The following is a 10,543-nucleotide window of genomic DNA, read 5'->3' on the forward strand; positions in this document are numbered from 1 at the left end:
GGCAGGTTAACAGGCAGTTCCGGAAAGACCGAGAGATCGCCATGGCCAGAATCCCAAACCCTGACGCTGTGGTCCAGCAGTTAGATCTCCCTTACGGTCCTCCGCCAGGACTGGCATGGCCATACCAGGAAAATCCTTTAGTTGCACAGGTTGCTGGATTGCCAGATCACAGGGAAGTCCAGGCTGGCCCAAGGGAAGGAGTCCCTCCTAATCAAGAGCACGAGGTCCCAGCCCGACCAGATGACCTTGCACTGGTTCAGCAGAACCAGCCAGAACCTCAGCCCATTCCACCCTTGGTGGCCCAGCATGATCAACCTGTGGCATTTCAGCCAGAACCACCAGCAGTATTGCCATATAGACCCAGAAGGATGGACCCTAATCCATTCCCTCCACCCGCAAGAGGGAGAAGAGGCAGAGGGGGAATAACCTTTTTGCTAATCATGACAGGAATAGACCAGGGGCAAACTGGAGGAATCACCTAGACATCGAAGAACAGGAAGGGCACAGAGAAGAACCTCCACTCAGACCATACAGAATAGAGCCCAGGATCGATTACATCCAGCCAGAACAGGGACAAAATCTTCCCCCCGTCAACGCTTTGAATGACATAGGGGCATTGCAGAGAATGATCAGGGAAATCATGGAACCCGAGGCTAGAAGAGGAGAAAGGCCTACTTACAGAAAACCATATCCAGCCTACATCGATCAAATACCATTGCCTCCAGGTTTCAAAGTACCAAACTTCACCTTGTTCAACGGGGAGGATCCTCATGCTTCCTCAGTTGAACATATAGGCAGGTTCTCCGTCCAATGCATAGCTATTGAGAACAACCCTCTGTTGAAATTAAGACTTTTCGGCAATTCTCTCTCTGGACAGGCTTTCACCTGGTATACCAGCCTGCCAGCTAATTCTGTGCAAACTTGGGAACAGATGGAAAACGTCTTCCATGACTATTATTACAGGATCCAGCCAGAAGTCACCATTAGTGATCTGGCTTCCCTCAAACAAAGCGAGGATGAACCGGCCCAAGACTTCATAACCAGGTTCAGGAAGCTCAAAATGAAGTGCCGAATCCCCATGGAGGAGAGACATTTCATCCAAATGGCCCAAGCCGCCCTTAAAATCTCTCTCAGGAAGAGGTTCGATGGAATATTGTTTGGGGACCTGGCAGAACTGGCTGATAAGGCATCCAAATATGAGGAATTACTCAGGGAAGAACAGCAGAGAAGGAACTCCTCTAAAGGTACTTATTACAAAACCCCTTCTTCTTCAGTCCACCTGATTGGGGTGGAATCACAGGAAGATACAGAAGAGTCAGAAGAGAAAGAGGTTTCAGTGGCAGAAATGGCAAAACTAAAACATCCCATTAGTTGCAAAGCCCTTACAAAGCCACCTAAAGACCAAAAGCCCCCACCATTCACGGGAGGATTCGTTCCCAACAAGCCAATGCAGAACAAGGTTTACTCTTTTGATTTAACCAAGGTTGATGCTTTGTTCGATGAAATGCTGCTGCAGAAGGCAATAGAAACGCCCCACAGAATACCTAAGCTGAAGAACTCAAGGGCAGACAGTACTGCAGGTGGCACAACTCTTGGAACCATTCCACCAATAGTTGTGTCGTTTTCAGGGACGTGATACAAGAAGGAATAACGGCAGGAAGGTTGAAACTGGCAGAAAAACCTCCATCGGTCACGACAGATCCTTTCCCTCAACCACAAGTCAATATGGTCAACTTGAATTGGCCAGAACAGAGAGAAACTCAGCCAATGACAGATACTAGTTGTAGCAGAGGCAGAAGGATCATAAGGGAGACCAGCCAGAGACCAAGAGCCACCATATCAGCTGGGGTAGTCCTTTGTAGCAGGTGCAAGTGTGAAACAGAGCTAGAAGTGGTTTTAGACAAACAAAATCAACCCACACCTAGTGTCTTTGATAGGATTGGAACCTCACCCCAGGGCAAAGCAAGACACAGGAACCATTTCAGGCCTTCACAATACAGCGAAAGGAAGGTAGAACAGCCCAGGAAGGAGACATCAATCAAGGCACCCGGGAATGAAAAGCCCTTGGCAACAATCATAGAGGGCAGGTGGTACTCCGTAGGAAAAAGCGGCAGACCAACCATGGAGTTAACCAGAACTCAGAGAAGGAGAATCCAGAGGCAATACTGCACATATCTCAAGAGCCAGAATAAAACGCAGATACATACAGAGACCAATTCTGCCAGGAAAGGAAAGAATCCTAAAGCACTTCCCCACACAGAACAGGAAGCTTGTCGCTCAAGAAAGCTACCGGAAACAGAACTTTCGGCCAGATCTCCTGTCCATCCAGCTTCGTCGTCTGGCAGTCAACCCAACATCTTGCAGGCACAAGGGGAATCCGAGCCTACCCCGCAGCAAGGGAAAGACGACCCCACGGAGGAATATGAAGAGGAACAATTGGACTATGGAACATTTGCAGAAGGACAGAATGACCCCCTCGGAACTGAAGAACAAGATGATTGGACCGAAGAATACGGGGAAGAACTGATGGAATTTGAGGAAGAATTGGATGCTGAAACAGAGGCTTTTGGCGCAGAGTTAGAAGACTTACTACAGAGTGACTTGGGAGTTAACATGGTGTTCATCCTGCCAGAAAAATTCAGGGCCGCCGAGGGACAAGAAAGCACCTTGGAAGGAGATGTTTTCTCTCAGGAAAGCTTTGAGTGCAGACTGGCGGAAACAAAGGAGATGCCAGAGCAACAGGCAGACAACGCCAGAACAGGCGGAACTGCCAAAAATCCAGCTGCGGAGCAGTTTTGTTTCCCCAAACCAACCAGAGAAATGGCAAACCACCTCAGGCCTTTGTTTATAACAGCTAACCTCGGAGGCATCCCTATTTCCAAAATCATGATAGATGGAGGTGCAGCCATTAATCTATTACCCCACAGAATGCTGAGCAAGATGGGCAGAACAGAGAAGGATTTGATTCCAACACGTTTGACCGTCACCAACTTCGCTGGGGGCATTACAAAAATCCATGGCATCTTAGACGTGGATGTCATAGTTGGAAGCAAAGAATTGAAAATAGCATTCTTTGTGATAGATACCACTTCCACCACTTACAATGCACTACTTGGCAGGGATTGGATTCACCAGAGCCTTTGTGTTCCTTCCACTCTCCACCAGCAGCTAGCACTATGGAATGATGAAGGCCAAATGGAGATTGTAGAGGCCGATCCACGGCCATTCCTACCCTCTGCCATGTGTCTTGAAGCAAGGTATTATCATGACGACCTCGGTCCTTTTACTTTCTTTGGAGTCAACCAGAACGGCCGCCCCCATGGTGTCACGGCCCAAAGGCTCATTGAAGAAGGTCTAGCCAATTCTCTAGAGGATTGGAATAGACCTTTCTACGCTAAGAACTCTGATGATTAGTCCCAATCAACTGGAACAAGGATCGAGCTGCAACAATCCGATCCATCACAAAAAGATTGTTGATATACTGGGAAGAAAGGAAGTTTTTTATGCAGAATCCAGCCACCAATATGGCAGAATTCACGCACGAAAGTACGAAGGAACAAGAAGAGGAAGTTTTACAGGAGGAAGTATTAGATTTTGCACCAGCAGCATTGGATGACTCCCTGCCAGAAGTGGAGGATCCTCTACAAGAAATAAACTTAGGGACAGAAGAAGATCCAAGGCCTACTTTCATCAGCACACTTCTAAAAGAACCACTCAAGTCTGAACTCATGGCACTTTTGCAGGAGTTCAGAGATTGTTTTGCTTGGCACTATCACGAGATGCCAGGACTGGACAGACAGCTAGTAGAACACAAACTGCCAATCAAAGATGGCTACCTTCCAGTTAAACAGGCTAGGAGAAGAATGTCCATGGACACAGAGCTGAAGGTCAAGGAAGAGATAGAAAGGCTGCTCAAGGCAGGATTCATTAGACCAGCCATCTATGCCGATTGGTTAGCAAATATTGTACCTGTCCTCAAAAGAAAAACAGGGGCAGTTAGAATATGTGTGGATTACAGAAATCTGAATGAAGCGTCTCCCAAAGACGAATATCCTATGCCAATGGCAGACATGCTAATAGACGGAGCTGCTCATAACCAGATGCTATCTTTCATGGATGGCAATGCAGGTTATAACCAGATCATGATGGCAGAACAAGACATCCACAAGACAGCCTTCATGTGTCCAGGGCATATAGGTGCTTTCGAATATACTGTAATGCCTTTCGGTTTAAGAAACGCGGGTGCTACCTATCAAAGGGCAATGAATTCCATCTTTCATGATATGATAGGACATTCTTTGGAAGTATACATAGATGATGTGGTGATTAAGTCCCCCGAGGAAGGAAACCACATATCAAGTCTAAGGAAGGCATTTCTAAGAATGAGGCAGCACAAGCTAAAAATGAACCCCAAAAAATGTGTTTTTGGAGTCCAGGCAGGAAATTTCTTAGGATTCTTGGTTCACCAGAGAGGCATAGAGGTTGACAAGAATAAAGCAAAGTCCATCATGGAAGCCCTACCACCTCGGAACAAAAAGGAACTTCAGAGTCTCCTAGGAAAAATCAATTTTCTAAGGAGATTCATATCCAATTCTGCAGGAAAGATTCAGCCTTTTTCTTCCTTGTTAAAACTAAAGCAGGAACAAACATTCAAGTGGGAAGAAAAGCACCAGCAGGCTTTCCAGGAAATAAAAGACTACCTCTCAAATCCACCAGTTCTGTCCCCACCAAAGAGAGGCAGACCACTCAAGCTCTATGTATCTGCATCAGAAGTGTCCATTGGAAGTCTGCTAGTCCAAGATAACAAAGAGGGAAAGGAGCAAGCAGTTTACTATCTAAGCAGAACACTAACAGAAGTGGAAAGAAGGTACTCCGCAATAGAAAGGCTTTGTCTGGCCTTGTATTTTACTGCTGTAAAGCTCAGACATTATATGCTGCCACACACTATCTATATCATCGCCAAGACAGACTTGATCAAATATATGTTGACAAGACCAATGCTGAGAGGCAGAATTGGGAAATGGACTTTGGCTTTGACAGAATTCACCCTTAGGTATGTCCCCCAGAAAGCTGTCAAGGGGCAAGCTGTGGCAGACTTCCTAGCAGATCACCCAGGAGAGGAAATTGAAAACATGGACTCTTTGGACATAGCAAATGCAAATCTACTAACCAGGGCTCATGTTTGCCTTAACAATCCAATCTATTCGATTCATCTTACACCTTGGAAACTATATTTTGATGGATCAAAGACAGATAAGGCTTCAGGAGCCGGGATTGTTCTGGAAGAACCATTGGGGATCAGACATTGCTATTCCTTCCAGTTAGATTTCCAGTGCACCAACAACAGGGCCGAGTATGAAGCTTTGATTATAGGGCTTGAGATGTTGGTAGAATTAGGAGTCCAATCCGTGGAGATCTTGGGAGATTCAATGCTTGTCCTAAAACAAATTGCTGGAGAATACAAGTGTCTAAATCCTTCCTTGGCTGTATATCTAGTAGCAGCTAGAAATCTGTTGACAGAATTCAGAGAAGCTACTTGGGAACACATCCCAAGGGAAGAGAACTTTGCAGCCAATGAACTGGCTCAGGTAGCATCAGGCATACAAATGCCCGAAGACTGCGTCCAAAGGATCATCAAGATAGGAAGAAAAAGTCTACCATCTGTTCTGACTAGAGGAATGGAGATAGAAGTCAATTCTGCCTTAATCACTAAAGACGATTGGAGGGAGCCTATCATGACTTACTTGCAGTATCCCCCTCTGCCCTCTGAGAAAAGAGTCAGAATCATGGCTACAAACTACCTCATGTGGAATGAAGATTTGGTCCGAAAAAGTAAGGATGAGGTACTATTAAGGTGCCTCGGAAAGACAGAATATATGAAAGTCATGGGAGAAACCCATGAGGGGATCTGTGGAGCTCACCAAGGAGGAAGAAAGATGTGCTGGTTAATTAGAAGGTATGGCTACTTCTGGCCAACCATGTTGAAGGATTGCATCAACTATTCCAAGGGATGTGAAGCTTGTCAAAGGCACGGCCCAATCCAGCAAGCTCCTTCTGTTCCCATGAATCCAGTGGTAAAACCATGGCCTTTTAGGGGATGGGCAATGGATCTCATTGGCAAAATCTATCCAGCCAGCAGCCAGCAGCATTGTTTTATCATTGTTGCTACAGACTATTTCACCAAATGGGTGGAGGCCAAGCCAATCAAAACCACAACTTCTCAAGAGATCATCACCTTTATAGAAGAACAGATCATACAAAGATTCGGCATTCCAGAATCAATCACAACTGATAGGGGTTCTTCTTTCATATCTAGGGATATGCTAGATATGGCAGAAGCATTCAAGTTCAAACTGCTTCAATCTACCCCCCTATTATGCTCAAGCTAATGGACAGGCAGAATCAAGTAACAAGGTGATTATCAATATCATTAGGAAGATGCTGGAGAAGAATCCAAAGCAATGGCATGAAAAGTTATCAGAGACTCTGTGGGCATACAGAACTTCAAAAAGAGAAGCAACTGGCATGACCCCCTATGCTCTGACCTACGGCCATGATGCAATTCTGCCCATGGAGATAGCAGTCCAGTCTCTTAGAATTGCTCACCAGCACGATCTCACAGGAGAAGACTACTCTCAAGCCATGTTACTTGAATTAGAAGAATTGGATGCAAGTAGGATTGACACCCTCAACAAACTCTTAGCAGGAAAACAGGCTGTGTCAAGGGCATACAACAAAAGAGTCAGAAACAAGAGTTTTGAAGAGGGAGAAATAGTCTGGAAGGCAATTCTGCCCCTTGGAGCACACATAGCTGGATATGGAAAATGGTCACCTACATGGGAAGGTCCTTTTGTGATTAACCAGATCCTCGGAATGGGGGCATATAGGTTGCAGGACAGAGATGGAGTTATTCACAATGCCCCAATCAATGGCAAATGGTTAAAGAAATTCTACCCAACCATGTGGGATTCACAAGCTGTACAGACGGACCCCGGGATAGAAAAAGAATAAGGCTGACTTTGTCTATTTTATGAATCCATTTTTGCTTTAAAGTTGTTTCGTTTTTACTTCCAAAATTTTGTTTTGTTTATTACATCAAGGGTAAATGAAAGTAGTGAGATGCTGTTTGAAAGGGAAGCAGAACAAACTTTATTTAAATAGCCACCATAGCGGCAAATTTGTCCAAATAAACGAAAGAAACAGAATTCGAAAGAACTAAAATCCTAATTTCCCAAGGGTTTCCTGCAGGTTCGCCTTCTTGACAGAAAGTTCCTTCTGGAGCAGCACTCCTTGGTGGATCGAGGCTTCTGCAATTTCCAAAGCTGGCCGGGAAGCTGCGACCATGCTCTGCACAAGGAAGGTGGCCTTGGTTTTAGAGCTCAGTCCAGTCCCAAGCCTGTTCTGCACCTCCCTGCACTCTGCCAGTTGTTTTTGAAGCTCTTCAATCTGCTTCTCCAACTTATCCGCAGTAGCCTTGGCCTCCTTATATCCAGCCACCATCTGGTCCAATTCTGCCTTCTGCCTAGCAAAGTCAGCCAGATTGGCTTCGTGTGTAGCTTTGCAGAATTCAGAGGTCTTGAAGGTGGGCTTGAGATCCTCATAGCGATCGTGCAGATTAAGCACATCTCTGGCCAAGCTTAGGCCCATCTCAAGAATAGGCTTTGGAGCCATGTTCTGTCTATGCAGCAGGTCCAGATCTTTCATCAGCTGATCCAGAGCCCCCTTATCCTCATCAAACTCCAGCTCAGTGGACTGCCAGATTTTTAACCTCTCCATGGCCTCCTGCACTGCTCTAGATTTTGCCTTGCTCGGAGGAGAGCTGAGTTTCTCCAGCCTGTCCAGTTGAGCATCCAGATCCATGGCTTCAAACTCTTCCAGCTCTGGATCAGCAAAAGAAGCCGTAGCAGATGATCCTGGAAGTGAATGAATAGGCATCTGCAGAAGAAAGCATAAGTTAGGACCAGGCAGAAAGGCAAAAATAATAAGAGACTCGAAAGTTATGAAAACTTACAGCAACAATGGGAGGCTTCAGGGGGCTGGATACAGCGGCCAGAGCACCAGTAGCCTTAGGCACTTCCACCTGAAAAGACTGCAACTGTTAGAACAGGCAGAACAGACAGAACAACAAAAAAACATGAACAAGTTGAGAAGGGAAATTACCACAACCACAGGAGCAGCTGCAGTTGTTCCTACTTCAGCCTCTGGAACCACAACAGTTAATTCTGCCTGATCCACAGGATCTGATATAGATGGCTCCACCCGATCCTCGGCCTCTGGAGTGGCAGTAGAGTGTTCTGCCTCAGCATCCTCAAAAAGAGCCAGTTCTGAACTAGTCAGCTCAGCACCTAGACCCTTTTGTTGCTTCTGCGCCAAGGCAATGCTCTCTGCAATCACCTCAGCAGGGATTTCATCCTACAGAAACAAGGATCAGAACAGAAGGAATGAAAAAAAAGAGAAAACTGATGCAAATCTCAGACTAAAACTCACCTCGTCTTCCACCACTACCACTTTCTTTTGGGGCACCTCCTCCAGCTCTTGCAGCTCTTTTTCCTGCTCCACCTCCTCAAAAGCTTCTCGCAGTTCGTCATCCGTCCCAGAAGGACTGACCGGGATTGCTGCGGCCTCTTCTGCGGCAAAGTACTCCACTTCACCCTTCTTCTTAAGTTTTTTTAGCTTAGTAGGAGGAGGAGAAGGACTCCCAGCTGGACAGAACAAAAGCAAAAGATCAGAAAAGAGAAAGCAGAATAAATTCAGAAAGAACAGTTGGAATGTTCCAAACTCACCAGGAATGCCAGCCCCTTTTCTTTTTCTTCTACCAGAAGGAACAGCCTCGGCAGGGGTTTGTTCTGCCTCAACATCATCCTCTTCATCAGCAGAAGGGAGCTCCAAATCCCCGGCGGCAATGACAGAAGAGACTGCACCAAGCAGTTAGAGGTTAGAAGCCACTCCAGCAGGAAAAGACAGAAAAAAAATTTAAAAGGGAAGGCTTACCAATCACTTCTCCAGCCAGGACAGACTGTCCACCCACGTTCTTTTTCAGGGAAGGATCTAATAACAGGCAGAACATAGGTTAAAAAAAAACAGATTATCAAGACAGAACAAATCCCAGACAGAATTAGATGTTCACCTTCTATAATCTGTGCATTGATATCTTTGATGGTCTGGATCATGTGTGCTCTAGCATCCCCATCCGCAAACATAAGCCAGTTCTCCCAACCATCAAAAAGTACCTTGAGGGCAGTGACAGAAGCAGGCAGATTTTGGAATCTGGTGTGCCACCAGGGGTCAAAATCGGCGGAACTGCAGGAATTTGGTTCCCACGAGGGATAGAGGGCATCCGTGCTATTATTGATCTTATTTACTGCACATCGAGCATCCTTATGCACCTCCAGGTCATCTGCATCTCTGCAGGAAGTGGCCCGGTTACAGCTCTGGTATGATTTCAGCGGAATGAGCTGAGGGCAGCCAAGCTGCCTTGCACAGAAGTTGGGATGGTAGACTTCTGCCCCCAGATGATAATTTGGAGGTTTGCCCCCACCATGGGGCAGATCTCTGGGCAGAGTAATACTCAGAAATTTCTTCCTGAAGTCTGTTCTGGCGGCCTCGTCTTCTGGCTCCTTCTCGAAAAGTCGAAATCCAATCTGGAACCAAGGATAGGTCCTTCTGATCACCACTTGCCATTGAGCAGCCGACCTCTTGGTGCAATGCCTGAAGAACATCAAATACTCCTCAAGAGAGCGCTTGGGCACTTCTGCCGATATCAGAGGAAGGGCCAGAACTTGATTTTCAGGCAGAACTACGTCTGGAAACCTTAACTCAGGGAAATATACCTGCAGCCAGATCTGGATCATCCAGAATGCGCCAGGGGCAGACAGGTTCAATGGATTCTCAAGGGTGGCAGTGTATAGATTCTTGAAAAGATGAGCCAGAACTGTTGGCCCAAGCCCCACATCAGTGTGATTATGAAGCGCTTCTGCCAGATGCCTATACTCGAGCAGAACTGCCGAAGACCGATTGGGGAAGACAAATCGATTCAGCCAATATAGAAGGAACAACATATGTTGCTGGTCCTTGTCCTTCTCAGTACCAAACCTCTTCAAATAGTTGGAGAAGGAGCAGTTCTGGTTGATCGTGGCTGGAGAGACAGTGAAGGGGGTAGCCACTTTCTCTTGGTTCTTTCGCCTGTGATAATCTCCAACAGCATCAACAGGTCTGCCATGGGGCCTAAACCCAAAAATCTGAGCCATATCCAGCAAAGTAGGAGCCATGGGACCCACACGGAAATCAAATGTGTTACTGGCAGAATTCCAGAAGCACAAGGCAGCAGCAAGCAGGTTCTCATCCCTGTTGATCGATTGCTTGGACAGAAGAATGGCGTCATAGATCCCAGCTCTCCTCCAGTGCCCCCCATATCTCGGGAGAAGTCTGTCAATCCAGTCTGCCCATTTGACTGGACTGTTCCTCACCTCGCTGGACGGAAAAGACCGGCTCAAATTCTTGCTAACCCAAGAATAAGAAGCCAGGGCAGAAGTACTCTCAAAAC

General features: G+C 46.4%; 1 pseudogene; it reads left to right on the plus strand.

Annotated features, from left to right (window-relative positions):
• The first annotated feature begins 5,978 nt into the window (after positions 1-5,978).
• LOC117630237 lies at positions 5,979-7,011 on the plus strand (annotated as a pseudogene).
• Positions 7,012-10,543: the final 3,532 nt, after the last annotated feature.

This window comes from Prunus dulcis, chromosome 1 (genome assembly GCF_902201215.1).
Source record: "Prunus dulcis chromosome 1, ALMONDv2, whole genome shotgun sequence".
NCBI classification, from domain to species: domain Eukaryota; kingdom Viridiplantae; phylum Streptophyta; class Magnoliopsida; order Rosales; family Rosaceae; genus Prunus; species Prunus dulcis.